Source organism: Myxine glutinosa, chromosome 12 (assembly GCF_964187855.1).
Source record: "Myxine glutinosa chromosome 12, kmMyxGlut1.1, whole genome shotgun sequence".
Taxonomy (NCBI): domain Eukaryota; kingdom Metazoa; phylum Chordata; class Myxini; order Myxiniformes; family Myxinidae; genus Myxine; species Myxine glutinosa.
Genome location: NC_136272.1, coordinates 18,513,379 through 18,529,836, shown reverse-complemented (window position 1 = coordinate 18,529,836; position 16,458 = coordinate 18,513,379). Strand labels below are relative to the sequence as shown.

At 29.3% G+C, this 16,458-nt stretch overlaps 1 protein-coding gene and 1 long non-coding RNA gene across 2 annotated transcripts in view; one reads left to right on the top strand and one right to left on the bottom strand.

Annotated features, from left to right (window-relative positions):
- LOC137438155 (uncharacterized) overlaps positions 1 to 5,348 on the top strand; it is a 146,576-nt gene extending 141,228 nt beyond the window's left edge. Inside the window, exon 3 of the long non-coding RNA XR_010986663.2 lies at positions 5,236 to 5,348. This is a non-coding gene — a long non-coding RNA (uncharacterized LOC137438155). The remainder of the gene's footprint in view (positions 1 to 5,235) is intronic.
- Positions 1 to 16,458, bottom strand: part of NDUFAF7 (NADH:ubiquinone oxidoreductase complex assembly factor 7) — a 486,324-nt gene that overhangs the window by 371,604 nt on the left and 98,262 nt on the right. The gene's annotated exons all lie outside the window — the stretch shown is intronic.

The following is a 16,458-nucleotide window of genomic DNA, read 5'->3' as shown; positions in this document are numbered from 1 at the left end:
AGATAAATATATAAGTGATAGGATAAATAAATAAGTATAAGTGATAAGATAAATATATAAGAGATAAGATAAATATCTAAGTGATAAGATAAATATATAAGAGATAAGATAAATATATAAGCGATAAGACAAATATATAAGTATAAGTGATATGATAAATATATAAGTGATAAGATAAATATATTAGAGATAAGACAAATATATAAGTGATAAGACAAATATATAAGTATAAGTGATAAGATAAATATATAAGTGATAAGATAAATATATAAGCGATAAGACAAATATATAAGTGATAAGATAAATATATAAGTATAAGTGATGAGATAAATATATAAGTGATAAGATAAATATATAAGAGATAAGACAAATATATAAGTGATAAGATAAATATATAAGTATAAGTGATAAGATAAATATATAAGTGATAAGATAAATATATAAGTATAATTGATAAGACAAATATATAAGAGATAAGATAAATATATAAGTGATAAGATAAATATACAAGCGATAAGACAAATATATAAGTGATAAGATAAATATACAAGCGATAAGACAAATATATAAGTGATAAGATAAATATATAAGTATAAGTGAAATGATAAATATACAAGCGATAAGATAAATATATAAGTGATAAGATAAATATACAAGCGATAAGACAAATATATAAGTGATAAGATAAATATATAAGCGATAAGATACATATATAAGTGATAAGATAAATATACAAGCGATAAGATAAATATATAAGTGATAAGATAAATATACAAGCGATAAGACAAATATATAAGTGATAAGATAAATATATAAGCGATAAGATAAATATATAAGTGATAAGATAAATATATAAGTATAAGTGAAATGATAAATATACAAGCGATAAGATAAATATATAAGTGATAAGATAAATATACAAGCGATAAGATAAATATATAAGTGATAAGATAAATATACAAGCGATAAGACAAATATATAAGTGATAAGATAAATATATAAGCGATAAGATAAATATATAAGTGATAAGATAAATATATAAGAGATAATACAAATATATAAGTGATAAGATAAATATATAAGTGATAAGATAAATATACAAGCGATAAGACAAATATATAAGTGATAAGATAAATATACAAGCGATAAGACAAATATATAAGTGATAAGATAAATATATAAGTATAAGTGAAATGATAAATATATAAGTGATAAGATAAATATATAAGAGATAAGACAAAATATATAAGAGATAAGACAAATATATAAGTGATAAGATAAATATATAAGCGATAAGATAAATATATAAGTGATAAGATAAATATATAAGAGATAATACAAATATATAAGTGATAAGATAAATATATAAGTATAAGTGATATGATAAATATTTAAGTGATAAGATAAATATATAAGTGATAAGATAAATATATAAGTGATAAGATAAATATATAAGTGATATGATAAATATATAAGTGATAAGATAAATATATAAGTGATAAGATAAATATATAAGAGATAAGACAAATATATAAGTGATAAGATAAATATATAAGCGATAAGATAAATATATAAGTGATAAGATAAATATATAAGAGATAATACAAATATATAAGTGATAAGATAAATATATAAGTATAAGTGATATGATAAATATTTAAGTGATAAGATAAATATATAAGTATAAGTGATATGATAAATATATAAGTGATAAGATAAATATATAAGTATAAGTGATAAGATAAATATATAAGTGATGACAAATATACAAGTGATAAGATAAATATATAAGTATAAGTGATAAGATAAATATATAAGTATAAGTGATAAGATAAATATATAAGAGATAAGACAAATATATAAGTGATAAGATAAATATATAAGTGATAAGATAAATATATAAGTATAAGTGATAAGATAAATATATAAGTGATCAGATAAATATATAAGTATAAGTGATATGATAAATATATAAGTGATAAGATAAATATATAAGTGATAAGATAAATATATAAGAGATAAGACAAATATATAAGTGATAAGATAAATATATAAGTGATAAGATAAATATATAAGCGATAAGACAAATATATAAGCAATAATACAAATATATAAGTGATAAGATAAATATATAAGTATAAGTGATATGATAAATATATAAGTGATAAGATAAATATATAAGTGATAAGATAAATATATAAGTGATAAGATAAATATATAAGTGATATGATAAATATATAAGTGATAAGATAAATATATAAGTGATAAGATAAATATATAAGTGATAAGATAAATATATAAGTGATAAGATAAATATACAGTGATCCCTCGTTTATCGTGGGGGTTACGTTCCAGAACCCGCCGCGATAGACGAAAATCCGCGAAGTAGCGACCATATTTTTATTTTATTATTTATATATATTTTAAAGCTTTATGACCCTCCCCACACTCTTATTAACATTTCCCACACTCTTATTAACCTTTCCCACACTCTTATTAACCTTTCCCATACTCTTATAAACACTTCCTATACTCTTAAACACTTTTTACACTCTTAAACATACGTAATTTTAACAACATATAAAATTCTAATGGGTACTCACCATTGAAGATACTTTAGCGACCCATGGGTCCCCCAAGCAACAGCAGCATCAGAATCTCCTTGCTCCAGCCGGTGACGTCACCGGCGGGGATCCGCGGCGCAAGAGTGGCTGGTTACGTGACCGCCAAAGCATGCCGCGCGTGCGGGTATAATGAGCTACACCTGTGGATCACGTGACCACCGAAGCACGCCACGCATGAGAGGCGTGGCTTTCGGTTTCGGTTTCTGGTTGTGCTTTATAATGCAGCCCGATAAACGGGCTTTTCAGTGTTCCCGAGTTGGTTTTGAGAATAAATATCTTCTCGGACGAGTTTGTGTCTTGCCCGTCATTTCGTCCGTATCAAGCAAGAGCCCCGGCTCTTCAATACTACAACTTGCGTGATGAAGATGATGATGAATTAGCTGTGCAGTACTGATGACGATGAAGGTGATGACGATGATGAATGTACTGCACAGCCAGAAAGAGCATTACAGTTACCCATTACGTGGGTAACTAGCGCAAGTGGAAGCTGCCGCATCTGCGTTTTCCATACACACGACTCTTTGTCTCTTTGTCTACCCTTCTACTGTACACTATGTACAGTATTTTATTTCTTGTAATATGTTTTAATTACTGTATTTTTCTTATTTTTTTACGTTTTTTAATTTTTTAGGCTAGAAAATGCTTATTTTACCACAAAAATATTTAAAATAATAGTATATAAAAATACATTTATACCGCAAAATCCCACGATATAGCGAAAAATCCGCGATATAATTTTACATATACTAGCGAGAAAAACCCGCGATGTACCGAAGCCGCGAAAAGTGAACCACGATATAGCGAAGGACGACTGTATAAGTGATGAGATAAATATATAAGTATAAGTGATGAGATAAATATATAAGTATAAGTGATGAGATAAATATATAAGTATAAGTGATAAGATAAATATATGTGATAAGATAAAAAGAGGGGTTAGGGATTTTAACGGGCTACCGCGGCCTTTTTTACTGGTATATAAATGATAGAACCAAGCATTAACCAAACTAAAGAGTGGAGGTATATACAGCCTTGGTATATAAATGGAAAACATCATGAATGTGAGAAATATCAAATAAGTATTATTGAAGAAATAACAGGGGTAAGAGTAGATAAAACAAATAAGCGAATAAATTTAAATACGAATAAGTTAAAGTCACTAAGAGGCAACATCCCTGAGTGGACTGAAAACTCTAATGGTAGCCATGAGATTGAGGGGAAAATAATTTACTACAATCTCAAAATGATATGTGGCTCTGGAGGTGCTCAAACAAGAACATTAAGAGAGGTCTATTATTTCATATCAGCTCAACGGCGATACCTAAACCGAGAGTTAAATTCTAATTATAACATTTGTCAATATTCTAGATAGTGATTGTTCTTCGAAGAGAATTAAGTTATTACCTAAAAATGAAACACAAATATTCGTTGGGTCTCTGCATGAGTATAATGAAAAATGGGGGGAGTTAATAAGTTAAATGCAGGGAGAAAGAGGGTGTAATTTTTCAAGCCTGGCATGCCTGGCATTTCAAGTCATGGGCACGGTTTAGGGAAAGCGGGTTTAAGGTGGTTTGAGCCAATAAGTTTCCATACTTTTCCCCATTGGCTTCAATGTTAAATTTGAGGTGAGCTAGAACCTATGAGTAGTTGTTAGTTAGGTCGATTGAGGATTAAATATTTGGAAATAGGTTGTCCCAAAAGAGGGTGAAATCTGGTTGAAAATCCAGTGAGTTATTAAGTTTTTTAGCTCTATCCCCATTGACTTCAATTTTAAATTCTATGTGTTTTAGTAGTTGGTAAATTAGCTTCATAAAAAGTGGACGCAATTTAATGAGAGAAAAGGGGGTGTAATTTTTCAAGAGAGGGGGTGTGAGTCAATAAGTTTCCTTAATTTTCCCCATTGACTTCAATGTTAAATTTTATGTGCCTCAGAACCCCCCTTTCCCCCCTACTTATATGTATATTGTTACGTTTGTAGGGGGTAGGGAATGATTACCTTAGAGCCAGGTAGAGTGTATAGATTAGAGTGCTCCGAATCTCGTGAAGAAGAAGAAACCTCGATGTATCATAAGTAGGAAATTTGTTTAGTCCGTATGTCGTGGAAGAGCTTGTATCTACGTCCCCATGAGAGGGGTGGTGTTTGTTAATTAGCGAGGGATTCTGGGTAAATTAATCCCCTGTATGTAATTGCCTCTGTAGCTTTTCCTGTGTTCCTTATGACACCGCACGACAGACACATCGTAAGAAATCGGCCATTAACCACACTAATTAAAAACCAACCGGAAACCAGGCATCGAGCACAATCGCTGATAACACCGACTTGGTGAGGGCAGAGGCACAAAAGGTCCATGAAGCCATGCCTCAAAGAGCAGTGATTGGCAGGGATTTGATTGGCACAAGGACTGCTAAGATGGAGCTCGCTGTTAGGAGAGGACACGGAGATGTCGTGGGATGACGTCAGAGCCTCATGTACAAAATAGGTGGTGAACGGTCGTGTGCCGACATTTTGCCTTCTCGTTTTGGATCTTGTTGTGAATGGTCGTGTGCCGACATTTTGCCTTCTCGTTTTGGATCCCATAGCAAACGGTTGCATTTTGTCTTCTTGCGCAAGGGAGATTCATCACGGGCAGTCGTGTTCCGGCGTCTTGATGGTGATCGTGAGGAGGAAGAGCTGCGGACCGAGAACTGTGGTTTCCCAAACAAGATCATGAGGATAAGCGTGGCTGGAAGAGCGAGGCGATCTCGAGAACGAAATGGCAATCTATAATATTGTTGCGGAAATGGCCCTTAGTGGTTTATTAAATATAGAATTAGTTCAGGTCCCCTCTTAGATGTATGTTTACCATAGATCGTCTGTACTGGGATGGTAGTTTTGTGTCGGAAGGTGTAGCAGGCTGTTTTGTGTGGTGCATTGGTGGTGTACAAGAGACGGTTCCCTTTTAATTACATCCCATGGCAGATGAGGAGGACCGCAAGGCATGAGGACACAAAAAACAACACCTTTATATGTGCAGTCCATGCTTTTCAAAAAAAAGAAAGAAAAAAAAACTGCAACGCCGCATCAATTCTGGGACTTTGGGCTGACCAGAGACCAGCGATATATTTTTTTCGGCCTTATCTCAGGCACCTTTTAAGCTAGGAAGCTGATATTTGGACACGACAATGAACAAGTAATTTGGCTATAATAGGTATTTTTGTTTTATTGATTAATCAGTTATTCGATTAATTATTTAATTATTAGATTAATGACTTCATTTAAAAAAAAATTAATTTACAAAGTCCAATGATACAACGGTGCTGGTTTAGGTATTATATTAGCCAATTGATTAATAATTTAATTATTTTTTTATTTTCGTTATTATTCACTTATTTATTTCCTTTCTCATATGGGCTCATCATCATCTCATCATCTGGGCTCATCATCTCAGGCACCTTTTGAGCTTGGAAGCTGATATTTAGACATGACAGTGACCAAGTGATTCGGCTATAAAAGATATATTTGATTTATTGACGAATCAATTAATCGATTAATTATTTATTGATTAATCAATTAATTAATTTTTGATTAATTTATTTTCAAAAAGTTACAGCTTTGGATGAAACACTGGTGGTTGACGTATTCTATTAGCCAATTGATTAAGAAATAATTTTATGATCATTTATTGATTTTAATTATGCAATTAATTAATCAATCAATCAATTATTGTACACCTCTCCCTCCCAATACCATCTCTATGTGCTGCATGGCGGTATCGCCAGGTGCCTAAGGCACACCGGCAATGGCACGTGCTGGAGGATATATATTTATTTGGCACGGGGGCGATGTACTTTGAAGGTATCTTTATTTTTATTTTTATTTTTTTTGGCCCTTGATTGGTTTTTTACCGATTTTTTTTTTCCAATAAAAAATGGCAAGGCCATAAACCCGTAATGCTTCCATCCACAGAGCAAGTGTGGTTGCCCAATGGTTTGATGAGCATGTCACTGATGTTTTCTATATGCAGTGGCGCAGTGATTGGGGGGGGGGGGATGGGCGGAGGGGGCGACCGCACCAGGTGCCAAGTGTTAAGGAGCCAAATGACACACTCAAAAAAACGTTTTCATGCTCCATTTGTTTGTATTGTATGTAAATAAATTGTAATATAACGAACTCGTGAGATCACGAGAAGCAACTTTCAGAACCACGTTTTACAGTTTAAACTCCGGGCTACATGTCAATGTGTCATGTCGATGTTTACAAACTCCTTTCCATCTGGATTCACTTTTTTCCTAATTCCTATCTCTATCACCTCGCACAGTAAATAAATCCGTGTTATGGTGTTAGTAATTATCGGGCTGCCTGCTGCGTAGATGTCTTATCTTGTATAATGAGGTTTAATATGCACTCGGTAACATGGAGATCGCCCATTGGCCCAATGGATGGAGGGGTGTAACTGTTGGACGTTTGTTATGTAATTACGTCAATCAAATCTAGATATCTCACAGTGTTATGTCCCAATGAGCGAGGCCAGGATCACGAGTCAAGTGAGTTCTTTAACTTCCTTTCCTTCCTCTGCTGCTCTGTCTCATCAGCTCCAGTCTTTCTAATGGTGGACTCGTGCACTTTGACATCAACAGTGGCAAGAGCTACCTGTAGGTCCCGTGATGATATTCTGGGGTTCTTCGAGACTTCTTTCAGCATCTTGCGGTCTGCTCTCGGGCTGAACTTGCTGGGGCGGCCTGGCCTGAACAAGTTGGCAGTTGTTTGGAATCTTCTCCACTTGTAGATGATCTTCCGGACAGTCGAATGATTGATTTCAAATTGTTTGGAGATCTTTTTAAATCCCTTCCCAGACTCGTAGGCATCTATAACCTTCTTTCTGAAGGCCTCAGAGAGCTCTTTTGAACTAGGCATGGTGATGCCGCACACTCCAACAACAAAGAGCAAACCAAACTAAATGTCTGAGGTTTAAATAAGACAGGTTCCTCCAAGATCCTCTCTAACGATGTTCTAATCATTTGCACCTGAGCTGGTGCACCTGATTCTAATTTTAGGTATTTGAAGTAGTGATAAATGTAGGGGTGTACTTACTTTTTCCACATGCGAAATTTGCATTTATGTTTATTTAAATTATACAATGGACTACAAAATGTAAATGTTTCATGATATTTATTATATTATATCACCTTTATCTGTCAATATTGTTGAAATGAAGATCAAATAGCTGTATGTTGAAATATGTTGAAAAAGTCAAAACTTTACATGGGGTGTACTTACTTTTTCACGTGACTGTATATCTCCAAGTTCTTGCTCCGTCATTTGACTAAAATCTTTGAGCATTTGAAGTTTTTTTGGAGTATATTCTATCGTAGGAACTGTAGACGAAATCATTTTTTGTTGGGAAGTTTTTAAAAGCGGTTTTAAAAATTTCTCTTGTTTTCTTTCAAACGCTTCTTCACCCATTAGTTTCTGTCTGCGTTTCTTCTTTAAGCCTTCCTGTTGCTTTAGAACTTTTGAAACTAACTCCTGATGGGCCTTAAATCTTCTTGCTCTTTCTTGTGCATTCATATTTTCTGTATTTATTTATTGAAAAATATCATTTGGTATCTCATCTTGTTTCACAACAATATATTTATATTTTCCAATCGTGTGTTTCGTGTGAGCCTCAAATTCTTTTTTACTACACAACGTAGAACAATTGTCTCTCCAAAAAATATTTACATCTATTGAATTTAACTTGAATAAAATATAAGTATTGGCATTGTTTCTTATTGAGCAACGAGGGAGTTGAAAGTATGATTGACTGAGATAAATACAATTACAAGAAGGTCTTGTCCATAACCGTTTGGTTTCTCTCATTAACACAATCATCAAAGATAACGAGGTTCTTTTTTGATTTATCTAAATCTTGAGGTGAAGGTATATCATCTGTATTGTCACTGAGAATACAAGTTATGGGTTTTGTTTTCGGTTTTGATTTCTGTGTATCACAAAATAGTTGTATTATATCTTCAATGTTGTTATCATTTTTTTTTTTTTTAAGTTTAAATAAACCGATTATATCCTCTTTTTGAAGGCCCGCATTAAAACCTTGTGATAGTAGTTGATACTCAGGTTGAAAACTTGACTTCGTAAAAATTATTAAATTATCATAATCTAAAAAGTTGGGGGTAAGGAGCATCTTTAAAAGCAAACAGGTTTTTCCACATCCGCTTGAACCAACTATTAGACATCTTAATGAATTTGGGAGATTTTTATGGTTGTTAAATTTTATCTTGTTTTCCCAAACGGGTAAAAAATCATTCATTTATATATTTGGAAAACAAGTCATCTAATTTGTTATGAGCTTTTTTAGAAACTCTATATTTTATCCTGAGTTCAGGTTTAATTTCAAGAAAATCCATTATTTTATTTATGAAGTATCTTGTATTAACATTTCCATTAAAATTATTTTGAATAATAAATATCATTAAACCCCTGTACATTTCCTCAATACAAATAGTCTCTTCCCTTGTAAGAAATGGTGTATTATCATCATAATACTTAACATTCATCTCTCTTATTAATCTTGTCAAGTATTTCCTTTTTGGTTCTAATTTAAAAGAGTTATACATATTTTTATATTTTTTATCATCATTAATTAAAAGATAATCACAGAATAAACATTGTTTATGGGCTTTTGACTCTGTATTTAATCCCACTCCATCACAAGCCGGACAATTCTCTAATTTATCATATGGAGAATCAGGGAATTCAAGAGGCTCAATATCTGGTATGTCGTTTGGATTTATCATATTTATATAGTAAAAGATTACTTAAACTAAAAATCATCTTCACTATAATCGGTGCTTTCATAATCATCATCATTGATAAAACTACCTTCATAGCTATCATTAGAACACAAACTCTCAGTATCATAACTGTCTTGCAAAGACAAAGTCTCACTACCACAAAGGCTTATGCTTATAAATATATTGATAATAATATTGAAAAGAGTGATAAAAAGTTGAAAGGAATAAAGAAAAATGTTATTAAAGAAACAATAAACTTTGAAAATTATTATAATTGTTTAACTTTAAAGAAAGAAGAGTTCAGAAAAATGAATATGATAAGAAGTTATAAACATCAATTATATACAGAGGAGGTGAATAAGAAGGCATTAGGAGCTTTTGATGATAAGAGGTTTATTTTGGAAAATGGAATTGATAGTGTCCCTTGTGGGTATAAGTATTAAGATAAATATAAGTGATAAGATAAATATATAAATATAAGTGATAAGACAAATATACAAGAGATAAGATAAATATATAAGAGATAAGATAAATATAAGTGATACGATAAACATATAAGTATAATTGATAAGATAAATATACAAGAGATAAGATAAATATATAAGAGATAAGATAAATATAAGTGATAAGATAAACATATAAGTATAATTGATAAGATAAATATACAAGAGATAAGATAAATATATAAGAGATAAGATAAATATATAAGTATAAGTGATATGATAAATATATAAGTGATAAGATAAATATCTAAGTGATAAGACAAATATATAAGAGATAAGATAAATATCTAAGTGATAAGATAAATATATAAGAGATAAGATAAATATATAAGAGATAAGATAAATATATAAGTATAAGTGATATGATAAATATATAAGCGATAAGATAAATATATAAGCGATAAGATAAATATCTAAGTGATAAGATAAATATATAAGAGATAAGATAAATATAAGTGATAAGATAAACATATAAGTACAAATTGATAAGATAAATATACAAGAGATAAGATGAATATATAAGAGATAAGATAAATATAAGTGATAAAATAAACATACAAGAGATAAGATAAATATATAAGAGATAAGATAAATATATAAGTATAAGTGATAAGAATAGATTTTTTTTTTTTTAAGTGATATGATCAATATATAAGCGATAAGATAAATATCTAAGTGATAAGATAAATATATAAGAGATAAGATAAATATATAAGCGATAAGACAAATATATAAGTATAAGTGATAAGCTAAATATATAAGTGATAAGATAAATATATAAGTATAAGTGATAAGATAAATATATAAGTGATAAGATAAATATATAAGTATAAGTGATAAGATAAATATATAAGTGAGAGGATAAATAAATAAGTATAAGTGATAAGATAAATATATAAGAGATAAGATAAATATCTAAGTGATAAGATAAATATATAAGAGATAAGCTAAATATATAAGTGATAAGACAAATATATAAGTATAAGTGATATGATAAATATATAAGTGATAAGATAAATATATAAGAGATAAGATAAATATATAAGTATAAGTGATATGATCAATATATAAGCGATAAGATAAATATCTAAGTGTTAAGATAAATATATAAGAGATAAGATAAATATATAAGCGATAAGACAAATATATAAGTATAAGTGATAAGACAAATATATAAGTGATAAGATAAATATATAAGTGATAAGATAAATATATAAGTATAAGTGATAAGATAAACAAGTACACATACATTCAAAGTACACCGCCCCAAGCCAAATAATTAAATATGCTGCAGCGCGGCATTGCCGGGGCGCCTCCGGCGCCCGGCAATACCGCAGTGCAGCTCATTAAGGCTGCATTGGGAGGGAGAGGTGTACACTAATTGATTGATTAATTGTATAATTAAAATCAATAAAAGATTATCACAAAATATTTTCATAATCAATTGGCTAATCGCATAACTAAACCACTAGTGCTTCATCCGAAGATGTATCTTTTAGAAATTTAATTAAATAAGTCATTTATAAAAAATTAAATAATTAATTGATTACTCAATAAATAATTAATCGATTAATCAATAAATAATTAATAGATGAAATGATTAATCAATAAATCAAAAATATCCTTGATAGCCACATCACTTGGTCACTTATGTCCAAATATTAGCTTCCCAGCTCAAAAGGTGCCTGAGATATTGGCCAAATGAGAAAGAAAATAAATAAATGATTAATAATGAAAATAAATAAATAATAATCATAAAAAAATTAAATTGGTAATCAATTTGGTCAGAGAACACATAAACTACCACTATTTCATCAGAATCTGTAACTTAAAAAAAAATTTTTTTTGGGTCATTAATCGAATAATTAAATAATTAATCGATTAATTGATTAATTAATAAATCAAAAATATCCTTTGCAGCCAAATCACCTGGTCATTGGCATGTCCAAATATCAGCTTCCTAACTCAAAAGGTGCCTGAGTTAATAATGGTCAGAAGAGAAATGAAATTTAATTAATTAAATAAGTACTTAATTAAACGCTAATAATTAAATAACTCCTCAATTAATTGATTATTCAAAAAACAAAAAATACCGTATTTGACAAAGGACTTGCTCACGACTGTGCCGAAATTTCAGCTTCCTAGCTCAAAGGATGGCTGAGATATCGTCCGGACAACCAAGAAAGAAAACAAACAAACAAGAAACCAGAGTGAAAACTGAGTACTCTCTTTCAGCGTGCGTCACTGCCGAGCCCCCTTTGGTGCCCGGCAATGACGATTTGCAATGCCTGGAGATGGCATAGGAAAGGAGCGGTGTACAATATATAAGTGATAAGATAAATATATAAGTATAAGTGATAAGATAAATATATAAGTGATAAGATAAATATATAAGTATAAGTGATAAGCTAAATATATAAGAGATAAGATAAATATCTAAGTGATAAGATAAATATATAAGAGATAAGATAAATATATAAGCGATAAGACAAATATATAAGTATAAGTGATATGATAAATATATAAGTGATAAGATAAATATATTAGAGATAAGACAAATATATAAGTGATAAGACAAATATATAAGTATAAGTGATAAGATAAATATATAAGTGATAAGATAAATATACAAGTACACATACATTCAAAGTACACCGCCCCATGCCAAATAATTAAATATGCTGCAGCGCGGCATTGCCGGGGCGCCTCCGGCGCCCGGCAATACCGCAGTGCAGCTCATTGAGGCTGCATTGGGAGGGAGAGGTGTACACTAATTGATTGATTAATTGTATAATTAAAATCAATAAAAGATTATCACAAAATATTTTCATAATCAATTGGCTAATCGCATAACTAAACCACTAGTGCTTCATCCGAAGATGTATCTTTTAGAAATTTAATTAAATAAGTCATTTATAAAAAATTAAATAATTAATTGATTACTCAATAAATAATTAATCGATTAATCAATAAATAATTAATAGATGAAATGATTAATCAATAAATCAAAAATATCCTTGATAGCCACATCACTTGGTCACTCATGTCCAAATATTAGCTTCCCAGCTCAAAAGGTGCCTGAGATATTGGCCAAATGAGAAAGAAAATAAATAAATGATTAATAATGAAAATAAATAAATAATAATCATAAAAAAATTAAATTAGTAATCAATTTGGTCAGAGAACACATAAACTACCACTATTTCATCAGAATCTGTAACTTAAAAAAAAAAATTTTTTTGGTCATTAATCGAATAATTAAATAATTAATCGATTAATTGATTAATTAATAAATCAAAAATATCCTTTGCAGCCAAATCACCTGGTCATTGGCATGTCCAAATATCAGCTTCCTAACTCAAAAGGTGCCTGAGTTAATAATGGTCAGAAGAGAAATGAAATTTAATTAATTAAATAAGTACTTAATTAAACGCTAATAATTAAATAACTCCTCAATTAATTGATTATTCAAAAAACAAAAAATACCGTATTTGACAAAGGACTTGCTCACTACTGTGCCGAAATTTCAGCTTCCTAGCTCAAAGGATGGCTGAGATATCGCCCGGACAACCAAGAAAACAAACAAACAAACAAGAAAACAAGAAACCAGAGTGAAAACTGAGTACTCTCTTTCAGCGTGCGTCACTGCCGAGCCCCCTTTGGTGCCCGGCAATGACGATTTGCAATGCCTGGAGATGGCATAGGAAAGGAGCGGTGTACAATAAGCGATAAGACAAATATATAAGTGATAAGATAATTATATAAGTATAAGTGATGAGATAAATATATAAGTGATAAGATAAATATATAAGAGATAAGACAAATATATAAGTGATAAGATAAATATATAAGTATAAGTGATAAGATAAATATATAAGTGATAAGATAAATATATAAGTATAATTGATAAGACAAATATATAAGAGATAAGATAAATATATAAGTGATAAGCTAAATATACAAGCGATAAGACAAATATATAAGTGATAAGATAAATATACAAGCGATAAGACAAATATATAAGTGATAAGATAAATATATAAGTATAAGTGAAATGCTAAATATACAAGCGATAAGATAAATATATAAGTGATAAGATAAATATACAAGCGATAAGACAAATATATAAGTGATAAGATAAATATATAAGCGATAAGATAAATATATAAGTGATAAGATAAATATATAAGAGATAATACAAATATATAAGTGATAAGATAAATATATAAGTGATAAGATAAATATACAAGCGATAAGACAAATATATAAGTGATAAGATAAATATACAAGCGATAAGACAAATATATAAGTGATAAGATAAATATATAAGTATAAGTGAAATGATAAATATATAAGTGATAAGATAAATATATAAGAGATAAGACAAAATATATAAGAGATAAGACAAATATATAAGTGATAAGATAAATATATAAGCGATAAGATAAATATATAAGTGATAAGATAAATATATAAGAGATAATACAAATATATAAGTGATAAGATAAATATATAAGTATAAGTGATATGATAAATATTTAAGTGATAAGATAAATATATAAGTGATAAGATAAATATATAAGTGATAAGATAAATATATAAGTGATATGATAAATATATAAGTGATAAGATAAATATATAAGTGATAAGATAAATATATAAGAGATAAGACAAATATATAAGTGATAAGATAAATATATAAGCGATAAGATAAATATATAAGTGATAAGATAAATATATAAGAGATAATACAAATATATAAGTGATAAGATAAATATATAAGTATAAGTGATATGATAAATATTTAAGTGATAAGATAAATATATAAGTGATAAGATAAATATATAAGTGATAAGATAAATATATAAGTGATATGATAAATATATAAGTGATAAGATAAATATATAAGTGATAAGATAAATATATAAGAGATAAGACAAATATATAAGCGATAAGACAAATATCTAAGTGATAAGATAAATATATAAGTATAAGTGATAAGATAAATATATAAGTGATAAGATAAATATATAAGAGATAAGACAAATATATAAGCGATAAGACAAATATCTAAGTGATAAGATAAATATATAAGTATAAGTGATAAGATAAATATATAAGTGATAAGATAAATATATAAGTGATGACAAATATACAAGTGATAAGATAAATATATAAGTATAAGTGATAAGATAAATATATAAGTATAAGTGATAAGATAAATATATAAGTGATAAGATAAATATATAAGTGATAAGATAAATATATAAGTGATGACAAATATACAAGTGATAAGATAAATATATAAGTATAAGTGATAAGATAAATATATAAGTGATGACAAATATACAAGTGATAAGATAAATATATAAGTATAAGTGATAAGATAAATATATAAGTATAAGTGATAAGATAAATATATAAGAGATAAGACAAATATATAAGTGATAAGATAAATATATAAGTGATAAGCTAAATATATAAGTATAAGTGATAAGATAAATATATAAGTGATCAGATAAATATATAAGTATAAGTGATATGATAAATATATAAGTGATAAGATAAATATATAAGTATAAGTGATAAGATAAATATATAAGTGATAAGATAAATATATAAGAGATAAGACAAATATATAAGTGATAAGATAAATATATAAGTGATAAGATAAATATATAAGCGATAAGACAAATATATAAGCAATAATACAAATATATAAGTGATAAGATACATATATAAGTATAAGTGATATGATAAATATATAAGTGATATGATAAATATATAAGTGATAAGATAAATATATAAGTGATAAGATAAATATATAAGTGATATGATAAATATATAAGTGATAAGATAAATATATAAGTGATAAGATAAATATATAAGTGATAAGCTAAATATATAAGTGATAAGATAAATATACAGTGATCCCTCGTTTATCGTGGGGGTTACGTTCCAGAACCCCCCGCGATAGACGAAAATCCGCGAAGTAGCGATCATATTTTTATTTTATTATTTATATATATTTTAAAGCTTTATGACCCTCCCCACACTCTTATTAACATTTCCCACACTCTTATTAACCTTTCCCACACTCTTATTAACCTTTCCCATACTCTTATAAACACTTCCTATACTCTTAAACACTTTTTACACTCTTAAACATACGTAATTTTAACAACATATAAAATTCTAATGGGTACTCACCATTGAAGATGCTTTAGCGACCCATGGGTCCCCCAAGCAACAGCAGCATCAGAATCTCCTTGCTCCAGCCGGTGACGTCACCGGCGGGGATCCGCGGCGCAAGAGTGGCTGGTTACGTGACCGCCAAAGCATGCCGCGCGTGCGGGTATAATGAGCTACACCTGTGGATCACGTGACCACCGAAGCACGCCACGCATGAGAGGCGTGGCTTTCGGTTTCGGTTTCTGGTTGTGCTTTATAATGCAGCCCAATAAACGGGCTTTTCAGTGTTCCCGAGTTGGTTTTGAGAATAAATATCTTCTCGGACGAGTTTGTGTCTTGCCCGTCATTTCGTCCGTATCAAGCAAGAG